This window comes from Taudactylus pleione, unplaced genomic scaffold (assembly GCF_031769625.1).
Source record: "Taudactylus pleione unplaced genomic scaffold, aTauple2 ptg000032l, whole genome shotgun sequence".
Taxonomy (NCBI): domain Eukaryota; kingdom Metazoa; phylum Chordata; class Amphibia; order Anura; family Myobatrachidae; genus Taudactylus; species Taudactylus pleione.
The window spans coordinates 24,127,646-24,140,749 of record NW_028284434.1 but is presented as its reverse complement, the minus strand read 5'-3'; positions in this window follow the sequence as shown (position 1 = coordinate 24,140,749).

The following is a 13,104-nucleotide window of genomic DNA, read 5'->3' as shown; positions in this document are numbered from 1 at the left end:
CTCTAACCCTCCCTCACCCTGTCTCCCTGTGTTTCTCTCTCTCTCTCTCTTAAAACATCTCCAACATCTTCTCTCTTTTCAGTAACATACTGTACTGTCATTTTTTTCAACAGCATCACCAGAGACCAAACCCCCACCCTGCCCCAGCGACAGTTTGCATAAGTACAGTGCATTGTTCTCTCTATCTCTTTTCATTCTCTCTCTCTGTCTCTCTCCCTCTTTCTTTCTCTCCTTTCCTATCCCCCTCTCTCTCCCCCTCTCTCTCTCTTTTTCTCCCTCTGTCTGTGTTTGATTTTTGTTGTTATAGAGGCTCTGTTCAAGATTTATGGTGCGTACACACTAGGCGATAAAGTGGACGACTCAGGGAGCATATCGTGTTGTGTGTACGCACCATTACACAGTTTATGTGTTTCCAAATGGTTTTGATGGAAACTGTTCTTTGTCCACAGTCATTCCACTGCCAACAATGGTGGCAACACCACCACCACCACCCCCACCGACTCGCGTCTCCATGCTGTGTAAGTAAAGTACACCACATTGTTTTGTACAGCACTGTATCGCTCTCCATTTTTAACCTTGTCAGTCTCTCTCTCTCTCTCTGTCTTTCTCTCTTCCTCTAACCCTCCCTCTCCCTGTGTTTCTCTCTCTCTTAAAACATCTCCAATGTCTTCACTCTTTTCTGTAACATACTTTACTGTCATTTTTTTCAACAGCATCACCAGAGACCGTACCCCCACCCAGCCCCAGCGACAGTTTGCGTAAGTACAGTGCATTGTTCTCTCTATCTCTTTTCATTCTCTCTCTCTGTCTCTCTCCCTCTTTCTTTCTCTCCTTCCCTATCCTCCTCTCTCTCCCCCTCCCTCTCTCTTTTTCTCACTCTGTCTGTGTTTGTTTTTTGTTGTTATAGAGGCTCTGTTCAAGATTTATGGTGCGTACACACTTTGCGATAAAGTGGACGACTCAGGGAGCATATCGTGTAGTGTGTACGCACCATTACACAGTATATGTGTTTCCAAATGGTTTTGATGGAAACTGTTCTTTGTCCAGAGTCATTCCACCGCCAACAATGGTGGCAACACCACCACCCCCACCGACTCGCGTCTCCATGCCGTGTAAGTAAAGTACACCACATTGTTTTGTACAGCACTGTATCGCTCTCCTTTTTTAACCTTGTCAGTCTCTCTCTCTCTCTGTCTTTCTCTCTTCCTCTAACCCTCCCTCTCCCTGTGTTTCTCTCTCTCTCTCTCTCTCTTAATACATCTCCAATGTCTTCTCTCTTTTCTGTAAAATACTTTACTGTCATTTTTTTCAACAGCATCACCAGAGACCGTACCCCCACCCAGCCCCAGCGACAGTTTGCGTAAGTACAGTGCATTGTTCTCTCTATCTCTTTTCATTCTCTCTCACTGTCTCTCTAACTCTTTCATTCTCTCCTTCCCTATCCCCCTCTCTCTCCCCCTCCCTCTCTCTTTTTCTCCCTCTGTCTGTGTTTGTTTTTTGTTGTTATAGAGGCTCTGTTCAAGATTTATGGTGCGTACACACTAGGCGATAAAGTGGACGACTCAGGGAGCATATCGTATAGTGTGTACGCACCATTACACAGTTTATGTGTTTCCAAATGGTTTTGATGGAAACTGTTCTTTGTCCAGAGTCATTCCACCGCCAACAATGGTGGCAACACCACCACCACCACCCCCACCGACTCGCATCTCCATGCCACATAAGTAAAGTACACCACATTGTTTTGTACTGCACTGTATCGCTCTCCTTTTTTAACCTTGTCAGTCTCTCTCTCTCTCTCTGTCTTTCTCTCTTCCTCTAACCCTCCCTCTCCCTGTCTCCCTGTGTTTCTCTCTCTCTCTCTCTTAAAACATCTCCAACATCTTCTCTCTTTTCAGTAACATACTGTACTGTCATTTTTATCAACAGCATCACCAGAGACCGTACCCCCACCCAGCCCCAGTGACAGTTTGCGTAAGTACAGTGCATTGTTCTCTCTATCTCTTTTCATTCTCTCTCTCTGTCTCTCTCCCTCTTTCTTTCTCTCCTTCCCTATCCCCCTCTCTCTCCCCCTCCCTCTCTCTTTTTCTCCCTCTGTCTGTGTTTGTTTTTTGTTGTTATAGAGGCTCTGTTCAAGATTTATGGTGCGTACACACTAGGCGATAAAGAGGACGACTCAGGGAGCATATCGTGTAGTGTGTACGCACCATTACACAGTTTATGTGTTTCCATATGGTTTTGATGGAAACTGTTCTTTGTCCAGAGTCATTCCACCGCCAACAATGGTGGCAACACCACCACCACCACCCCCACCAACTCTCGTCTCCATGCCGCGTAAGTAAAGTACACAACATTGTTTTGTACAGCCCTGTATCGCTCTCCTTTTTTAACCTTGTCAGTCTCTCTCTCTCTCTGTCTTTCTCTCTTCCTCTAACCCTCCATCTCCCTGTCTCCCTGTGTTTCTCTCTCTCTCTCTCTTAAAACATCTCCAACGTCTTCTCTCTTTTCTGTAACATACTGTACTGTCATTTTTTTCAACAGCATCACCAGAGACCTTACCCCCACCCAGCCCCAGTGACAGTTTGCGTACATACAGTGCATTGTTCTCTCTATCTCTTTTCATTCTCTCTCTCTGTCTCTCTCCCTCTTTCTTTCTCTCCTTCCCTATCCCCCTCTCTCTCCCCCTCCCTCTCTCTTTTTCTCCCTCTGTCTGTGTTTGTTTTTTGTTGCTGTAGAGGCTCTGTTCAAGATTTATGGTGCGTACACACTAGGCGATAAAGTGGACGACTCAGGGAGCATATCGTGTAGTGTGTACGCACCATTACACAGTTTATGTGTTTCCAAATGGTTTTGATGGAAACTGTTCTTTGTACACAGTCATTCCACCGCCAACAATGGTGGCAACACCACCACCACCACCCCCACCAACTTGCGTCTCCATGCCACGTAAGTAAAGTACACCACATTGTTTTGTACAGCACTGTATCGCTCTCCTTTTTTAACCTGGTCAGTCTCTCTCTCTCTCTCTCTCTCTGTCTTTCTCTCTTCCTCTAACCCTCCCTCTCCCTGTCTCCCTGTGTTTATCTCTCTCTCTCTCTTAAAACAGTAACCCACATTGTTTTGTACAGCACTGTATCGCTCTCCTTTTTTAACCTTTTCAGTCTCTCTCTCTCTCTCTCTGTCTTTCTCTCTTCATCTAACCCTCCCTCTCCCTGTCTCCCTGTGTTTCTCTCTCTCTCTCTCTTAAAACATCTCCAATGTCTTCTCTCTTTTTTGTAACATACTGTACTGTCATTTTTTTCAACAGCATCACCAGAGACCGTAACCCCACCCAGCCCCAGCGACAGATTGCGTAAGTACAGTGCATTGTTCTCTCTATCTCTTTTCATTCTCTCTCTCTGTCTCTCTCCCTCTTTCTTTCTCTCCTTCCCTATCCTCCTCTCTCTCCCCCTTCCTCTCTCTTTTTCTCCCTCTGTCTGTGTTTGTTTTTTGTTGTTATAGAGGCTCTGTTCAAGATTTATGGTGCGTACACACTAGGCGATAAAGTGGACGACTCAGGGAGCATATCGTGTAGTGTGTACGCACCATTACACAGTTTATGTGTTTCCAAATGGTTTTGATGGAAACTGTTCTTTGTCCAGAGTCATTCCACCGCCAACAATGGTGACAACACCACCACCCCCACCGACTTGCATCTCCATGCCGCATAAGTAAAGTACACCACATTGTTTTCTTCAGCACTGTATCGCTCTCCTTTTTTAACCTTGTCAGTCTCTCTCTCTCTCTCTGTCTTTCTCTCTTCCTCTAACCCTCCCTCTCCCTGTGTTTCTCTCTCTCTCTCTCTCTCTTAATACATCTCCAATGTCTTCTCTCTTTTCTGTAACATACTGTACTGTCATTTTTTTCAACAGCATCACCAGAGACCGTACCCCCACCCAGCCCCAGCGACAGTTTGCGTAAGTACAGTGCATTGTTCTCTCTATCTCTTTTCATTCTCTCTCTCTGTTTCTCTCTTTCTTTCTCTCCTTCCCTATCCCCCTCTCTCTCCCCCTCCCTCTCTATTTTTCTCCCTCTGTCTGTGTTTGCTTTTTGTTGTTATAGAGGCTCTGTTCAAGATTTATGGTGCGTACACACTAGGCGATAAAGTGGACGACTCAGGGAGCATATCGTGTAGTGTGTACGCACCATTACACAGTTTATGTGTTTCCAAATGGTTTTGATGGAAACTGTTCTTTGTCCACAGTCATTCCACTGCCAACAATGGTGGCAACACCACCACCACCACCCCCACCGACTCGCATCTCCATGCCGCGTAAGTAAAGTACACCACATTGTTTTGTACAGCACTGTATCGCTCTCCTTTTTTAACCTTGTCAGTCTCTCTCTCTCTCGCTCTGTCTTTCTCTCTTCCTCTAACCCTCCCTCTCCCTGTCTCCCTGTGTTTCTCTCTCTCTCTCTCTTAAAACATCTCCAACGTCTTCTCTCTTTTCTGTAACATACTGTACTGTCATTTTTTTCAACAGCATCACCAGAGACCGTACCCCCACCCAGCCCCAGCGACAGTTTGCGTAAGTACAGTGCATTGTTCTCTCTATCTCTTTTCATTCTCTCTCTCTGTCTCTCTCCCTCTTTCTTTCTCTCCTTCCCTATCCTCCTCTCTCTCCCCCTCCCTCTCTCTTTTTCTCACTCTGTCTGTGTTTGTTTTTTGTTGTTATAGAGGCTCTGTTCAAGATTTATGGTGCGTACACACTTTGCGATAAAGTGGACGACTCAGGGAGCATATCGTGTAGTGTGTACGCACCATTACACAGTATATGTGTTTCCAAATGGTTTTGATGGAAACTGTTCTTTGTCCAGAGTCATTCCACCGCCAACAATGGTGGCAACACCACCACCCCCACCGACTCGCGTCTCCATGCCGTGTAAGTAAAGTACACCACATTGTTTTGTACAGCACTGTATCGCTCTCCTTTTTTAACCTTGTCAGTCTCTCTCTCTCTCTGTCTTTCTCTCTTCCTCTAACCCTCCCTCTCCCTGTGTTTCTCTCTCTCTCTCTCTTAATACATCTCCAATGTCTTCTCTCTTTTCTGTAAAATACTTTACTGTCATTTTTTTCAACAGCATCACCAGAGACCGTACCCCCACCCAGCCCCAGCGACAGTTTGCGTAAGTACAGTGCATTGTTCTCTCTATCTCTTTTCATTCTCTCTCACTGTCTCTCTAACTCTTTCATTCTCTCCTTCCCTATCCCCCTCTCTCTCCCCCTCCCTCTCTCTTTTTCTCCCTCTGTCTGTGTTTGTTTTTTGTTGTTATAGAGGCTCTGTTCAAGATTTATGGTGCGTACACACTAGGCGATAAAGTGGACGACTCAGGGAGCATATCGTATAGTGTGTACGCACCATTACACAGTTTATGTGTTTCCAAATGGTTTTGATGGAAACTGTTCTTTGTCCAGAGTCATTCCACCGCCAACAATGGTGGCAACACCACCACCACCACCCCCACCGACTCGCATCTCCATGCCACGTAAGTAAAGTACACCACATTGTTTTGTACTGCACTGTATCGCTCTCCTTTTTTAACCTTGTCAGTCTCTCTCTCTCTCTGTCTTTCTCTCTTCCTCTAACCCTCCCTCTCCCTGTCTCCCTGTGTTTCTCTCTCTCTCTCTCTTAAAACATCTCCAACATCTTCTCTCTTTTCAGTAACATACTGTACTGTCATTTTTATCAACAGCATCACCAGAGACCGTACCCCCACCCAGCCCCAGTGACAGTTTGCGTAAGTACAGTGCATTGTTCTCTCTATCTCTTTTCATTCTCTCTCTCTGTCTCTCTCCCTCTTTCTTTCTCTCCTTCCCTATCCCCCTCTCTCTCCCCCTCCCTCTCTCTTTTTCTCCCTCTGTCTGTGTTTGTTTTTTGTTGTTATAGAGGCTCTGTTCAAGATTTATGGTGCGTACACACTAGGCGATAAAGTGGACGACTCAGGGAGCATATCGTATAGTGTGTACGCACCATTACACAGTTTATGTGTTTCCAAATGGTTTTGATGGAAACTGTTCTTTGTCCAGAGTCATTCCACCGCCAACAATGGTGGCAACACCACCACCACCACCCCCACCGACTCGCATCTCCATGCCACGTAAGTAAAGTACACCACATTGTTTTGTACTGCACTGTATCGCTCTCCTTTTTTAACCTTGTCAGTCTCTCTCTCTCTATGTCTTTCTCTCTTCCTCTAACCCTCCCTCTCCCTGTCTCCCTGTGTTTCTCTCTCTCTCTCTCTTAAAACATCTCCAACATCTTCTCTCTTTTCAGTAACATACTGTACTGTCATTTTTATCAACAGCATCACCAGAGACCGTACCCCCACCCAGCCCCAGTGACAGTTTGCGTAAGTACAGTGCATTGTTCTCTCTATCTCTTTTCATTCTCTCTCTCTGTCTCTCTCCCTCTTTCTTTCTCTCCTTCCCTATCCCCCTCTCTCTCCCCCTCCCTCTCTCTTTTTCTCCCTCTGTCTGTGTTTGTTTTTTGTTGTTATAGAGGCTCTGTTCAAGATTTATGGTGCGTACACACTAGGCGATAAAGAGGACGACTCAGGGAGCATATCGTGTAGTGTGTACGCACCATTACACAGTTTATGTGTTTCCATATGGTTTTGATGGAAACTGTTCTTTGTCCAGAGTCATTCCACCGCCAACAATGGTGGCAACACCACCACCACCACCCCCACCAACTCTCGTCTCCATGCCGCGTAAGTAAAGTACACAACATTGTTTTGTACAGCCCTGTATCGCTCTCCTTTTTTAACCTTGTCAGTCTCTCTCTCTCTCTGTCTTTCTCTCTTCCTCTAACCCTCCATCTCCCTGTCTCCCTGTGTTTCTCTCTCTCTCTCTCTTAAAACATCTCCAACGTCTTCTCTCTTTTCTGTAACATACTGTACTGTCATTTTTTTCAACAGCATCACCAGAGACCTTACCCCCACCCAGCCCCAGTGACAGTTTGCGTACATACAGTGCATTGTTCTCTCTATCTCTTTTCATTCTCTCTCTCTGTCTCTCTCCCTCTTTCTTTCTCTCCTTCCCTATCCCCCTCTCTCTCCCCCTCCCTCTCTCTTTTTCTCCCTCTGTCTGTGTTTGTTTTTTGTTGCTGTAGAGGCTCTGTTCAAGATTTATGGTGCGTACACACTAGGCGATAAAGTGGACGACTCAGGGAGCATATCGTGTAGTGTGTACGCACCATTACACAGTTTATGTGTTTCCAAATGGTTTTGATGGAAACTGTTCTTTGTACACAGTCATTCCACCGCCAACAATGGTGGCAACACCACCACCACCACCCCCACCAACTTGCGTCTCCATGCCACGTAAGTAAAGTACACCACATTGTTTTGTACAGCACTGTATCGCTCTCCTTTTTTAACCTTGTCAGTCTCTCTCTCTCTCTCTCTCTGTCTTTCTCTCTTCCTCTAACCCTCCCTCTCCCTGTCTCCCTGTGTTTCTCTCTCTCTCTCTCTTAAAACAGTAACCCACATTGTTTTGTACAGCACTGTATCGCTCTCCTTTTTTAACCTTTTCAGTCTCTCTCTCTCTCTCTCTGTCTTTCTCTCTTCATCTAACCCTCCCTCTCCCTGTCTCCCTGTGTTTCTCTCTCTCTCTCTCTTAAAACATCTCCAATGTCTTCTCTCTTTTCTGTAACATACTGTACTGTCATTTTTTTCAACAGCATCACCAGAGACCGTAACCCCACCCAGCCCCAGCGACAGTTTGCGTAAGTACAGTGCATTGTTCTCTCTATCTCTTTTCATTCTCTCTCTCTGTCTCTCTCCCTCTTTCTTTCTCTCCTTCCCTATCCTCCTCTCTCTCCCCCTCCCTCTCTCTTTTTCTCCCTCTGTCTGTGTTTGTTTTTTGTTGTTATAGAGGCTCTGTTCAAGATTTATGGTGCGTACACACTAGGCGATAAAGTGGACGACTCAGGGAGCATATCGTGTAGTGTGTACGCACCATTACACAGTTTATGTGTTTCCAAATGGTTTTGATGGAAACTGTTCTTTGTCCAGAGTCATTCCACCGCCAACAATGGTGACAACACCACCACCCCCACCGACTCGCATCTCCATGCCGCATAAGTAAAGTACACCACATTGTTTTCTTCAGCACTGTATCGCTCTCCTTTTTTAACCTTGTCAGTCTCTCTCTCTCTCTCTGTCTTTCTCTCTTCCTCTAACCCTCCCTCTCCCTGTGTTTCTCTCTCTCTCTCTCTCTCTTAATACATCTCCAATGTCTTCTCTCTTTTCTGTAACATACTGTACTGTCATTTTTTTCAACAGCATCACCAGAGACCGTACCCCCACCCAGCCCCAGCGACAGTTTGCGTAAGTACAGTGCTCTGTTCTCTCTATCTCTTTTCATTCTCTCTCTCTGTTTCTCTCTTTCTTTCTCTCCTTCCCTATCCCCCTCTCTCTCCCCCTCCCTCTCTATTTTTCTCCCTCTGTCTGTGTTTGCTTTTTGTTGTTATAGAGGCTCTGTTCAAGATTTATGGTGCGTACACACTAGGCGATAAAGTGGACGACTCAGGGAGCATATCGTGTAGTGTGTACGCACCATTACACAGTTTATGTGTTTCCAAATGGTTTTGATGGAAACTGTTCTTTGTCCACAGTCATTCCACTGCCAACAATGGTGGCAACACCACCACCACCACCCCCACCGACTCGCATCTCCATGCCGCGTAAGTAAAGTACACCACATTGTTTTGTACAGCACTGTATCGCTCTCCTTTTTTAACCTTGTCAGTCTCTCTCTCTCTCGCTCTGTCTTTCTCTCTTCCTCTAACCCTCCCTCTCCCTGTCTCCCTGTGTTTCTCTTTCTCTCTCTTAAAACATCTCCAACGTCTTCTCTCTTTTCTGTAACATACTGTACTGTCATTTTTTTCAACAGCATCACCAGAGACCGTACCCCCACCCAGCCCCAGCGACAGTTTGCGTAAGTACAGTGCATTGTTCTCTCTATCTCTTTTCATTCTCTCTCTCTGTCTCTCTCCCTCTTTCTTTCTCTCCTTCCCTATCCCCCTCTCTCTCCCCCTCCTTCTCTCTTTTTCTCCCTCTGTCTGTGTTTGTTTTTTGTTGTTATAGAGGCTCTGTTCAAGATTTATGGTGCGTACACACTAGGCGATAAAGTGGACTACTCAGGGAGCATATCATGTAATGTGTACGCACCATTACACAGTTTATGTGTTTCCAAATGGTTTTGATGGAAACTATTCTTTGTCCACAGTCATTCCACTGCCAACAATGGTGGCAACACCACCACCACCACCCCCACCGACTAGCGTCTCCATGCCGTGTAAAGTACACCACATTGTTTTGTACAGCACTGTATCGCTCTCCTTTTTTAACCTTGTCAGTCTCTCTCTCTCTCTCTGTCTTTCTCTCTTCCTCTAACCCTCCCTCTCCCTGTGTTTCTCTCTCTCTCTCTCTTAAAACATCTCCAACGTCTTCTCTCTTTTCTGTAACATACTGTACTGTCATTTTTTTCAACAGCATCACCAGAGACCGTACCCCCACCCAGCCCCAGTGACAGTTTGCGTACATACAGTGCATTGTTCTCTCTATCTCTTTTCATTATCTCTCTCTGTCTCTCTCCCTCTTTATTTCTCTCCTTCCCTATCCCCCTCTCTCTCCCCCTCCCTCTCTCTTTTTCTCCCTCTGTCTGTGTTTGTTTTTTGTTGTTATAGAGGCTCTGTTCAAGATTTATGGTGCGTACACACTAGGCGATAAAGTGGACGACTCAGGGAGCATATCGTGTAGTGTGTACGCACCATTACACAGTTTATGTGTTTCCAAATGGTTTTGATGGAAACTGTTCTTTGTCCACAGTCATTCCACTGCCAACAATGGTGGCAACACCACCACCACCACCCCCACCAACTCTCGTCTCCATGCCGCGTAAGTAAAGTACACAACATTGTTTTGTACAGCCCTGTATCGCTCTCCTTTTTTAACCTTGTCAGTCTCTCTCTCTCTCTGTCTTTCTCTCTTCCTCTAACCCTCCCTCACCCTGTCTCCCTGTGTTTCTCTCTCTCTCTCTCTTAAAACATCTCCAACATCTTCTCTCTTTTCAGTAACATACTGTACTGTCATTTTTTTCAACAGCATCACCAGAGACCAAACCCCCACCCTGCCCCAGCGACAGTTTGCATAAGTACAGTGCATTGTTCTCTCTATCTCTTTTCATTCTCTCTCTCTGTCTCTCTCCCTCTTTCTTTCTCTCCTTTCCTATCCCCCTCTCTCTCCCCCTCTCTCTCTCTTTTTCTCCCTCTGTCTGTGTTTGATTTTTGTTGTTATAGAGGCTCTGTTCTAGATTTATGGTGCGTACACACTAGGCGATAAAGTGGACGACTCAGGGAGCATATCGTGTTGTGTGTACGCACCATTACACAGTTTATGTGTTTCCAAATGGTTTTGATGCAAACTGTTCTTTGTCCACAGCCATTCCACTGCCAACAATGGTGGCAACACCACCACCACCACCCCCACCGACTCGCGTCTCCATGCTGTGTAAGTAAAGTACACCACATTGTTTTGTACAGCACTGTATCGCTCTCCATTTTTAACCTTGTCAGTCTCTCTCTCTCTCTCTCTGTCTTTCTCTCTTCCTCTAACCCTCCCTCTCCCTGTGTTTCTCTCTCTCTTAAAACATCTCCAATGTCTTCACTCTTTTCTGTAACATACTTTACTGTCATTTTTTTCAACAGCATCACCAGAGACCGTACCCCCACCCAGCCCCAGCGACAGTTTGCGTAAGTACAGTGCATTGTTCTCTCTATCTCTTTTCATTCTCTCTCTCTGTCTCTCTCCCTCTTTCTTTCTCTCCTTCCCTATCCTCCTCTCTCTCCCCCTCCCTCTCTCTTTTTCTCACTCTGTCTGTGTTTGTTTTTTGTTGTTATAGAGGCTCTGTTCAAGATTTATGGTGCGTACACACTTTGCGATAAAGTGGACGACTCAGGGAGCATATCGTGTAGTGTGTACGCACCATTACACAGTATATGTGTTTCCAAATGGTTTTGATGGAAACTGTTCTTTGTCCAGAGTCATTCCACCGCCAACAATGGTGGCAACACCACCACCCCCACCGACTCGCGTCTCCATGCCGTGTAAGTAAAGTACACCACATTGTTTTGTACAGCACTGTATCGCTCTCCTTTTTTAACCTTGTCAGTCTCTCTCTCTCTCTGTCTTTCTCTCTTCCTCTAACCCTCCCTCTCCCTGTGTTTCTCTCTCTCTCTCTCTTAATACATCTCCAATGTCTTCTCTCTTTTCTGTAAAATACTTTACTGTCATTTTTTTCAACAGCATCACCAGAGACCGTACCCCCACCCAGCCCCAGCGACAGTTTGCGTAAGTACAGTGCATTGTTCTCTCTATCTCTTTTCATTCTCTCTCACTGTCTCTCTAACTCTTTCATTCTCTCCTTCCCTATCCCCCTCTCTCTCCCCCTCCCTCTCTCTTTTTCTCCCTCTGTCTGTGTTTGTTTTTTGTTGTTATAGAGGCTCTGTTCAAGATTTATGGTGCGTACACACTAGGCGATAAAGTGGACGACTCAGGGAGCATATCGTATAGTGTGTACGCACCATTACACAGTTTATGTGTTTCCAAATGGTTTTGATGGAAACTGTTCTTTGTCCAGAGTCATTCCACCGCCAACAATGGTGGCAACACCACCACCACCACCCCCACCGACTCGCATCTCCATGCCACGTAAGTAAAGTACACCACATTGTTTTGTACTGCACTGTATCGCTCTCCTTTTTTAACCTTGTCAGTCTCTCTCTCTCTCTGTCTTTCTCTCTTCCTCTAACCCTCCCTCTCCCTGTCTCCCTGTGTTTCTCTCTCTCTCTCTCTTAAAACATCTCCAACATCTTCTCTCTTTTCAGTAACATACTGTACTGTCATTTTTATCAACAGCATCACCAGAGACCGTACCCCCACCCAGCCCCAGTGACAGTTTGCGTAAGTACAGTGCATTGTTCTCTCTATCTCTTTTCATTCTCTCTCTCTGTCTCTCTCCCTCTTTCTTTCTCTCCTTCCCTATCCCCCTCTCTCTCCCCCTCCCTCTCTCTTTTTCTCCCTCTGTCTGTGTTTGTTTTTTGTTGTTATAGAGGCTCTGTTCAAGATTTATGGTGCGTACACACTAGGCGATAAAGAGGACGACTCAGGGAGCATATCGTGTAGTGTGTACGCACCATTACACAGTTTATGTGTTTCCATATGGTTTTGATGGAAACTGTTCTTTGTCCAGAGTCATTCCACCGCCAACAATGGTGGCAACACCACCACCACCACCCCCACCAACTCTCGTCTCCATGCCGCGTAAGTAAAGTACACAACATTGTTTTGTACAGCCCTGTATCGCTCTCCTTTTTTAACCTTGTCAGTCTCTCTCTCTCTCTTTCTTTCTCTCTTCCTCTAACCCTCCATCTCCCTGTCTCCCTGTGTTTCTCTCTCTCTCTCTCTTAAAACATCTCCAACGTCTTCTCTCTTTTCTGTAACATACTGTACTGTCATTTTTTTCAACAGCATCACCAGAGACCTTACCCCCACCCAGCCCCAGTGACAGTTTGCGTACATACAGTGCATTGTTCTCTCTATCTCTTTTCATTCTCTCTCTCTGTCTCTCTCCCTCTTTCTTTCTCTCCTTCCCTATCCCCCTCTCTCTCCCCCTCCCTCTCTCTTTTTCTCCCTCTGTCTGTGTTTGTTTTTTGTTGCTGTAGAGGCTCTGTTCAAGATTTATGGTGCGTACACACTAGGCGATAAAGTGGACGACTCAGGGAGCATATCGTGTAGTGTGTACGCACCATTACACAGTTTATGTGTTTCCAAATGGTTTTGATGGAAACTGTTCTTTGTACACAGTCATTCCACCGCCAACAATGGTGGCAACACCACCACCACCACCCCCACCAACTTGCGTCTCCATGCCACGTAAGTAAAGTACACCACATTGTTTTGTACAGCACTGTATCGCTCTCCTTTTTTAACCTTGTCAGTCTCTCTCTCTCTCTCTCTCTCTCTGTCTTTCTCTCTTCCTCTAACCCTCCCTCTCCCTGT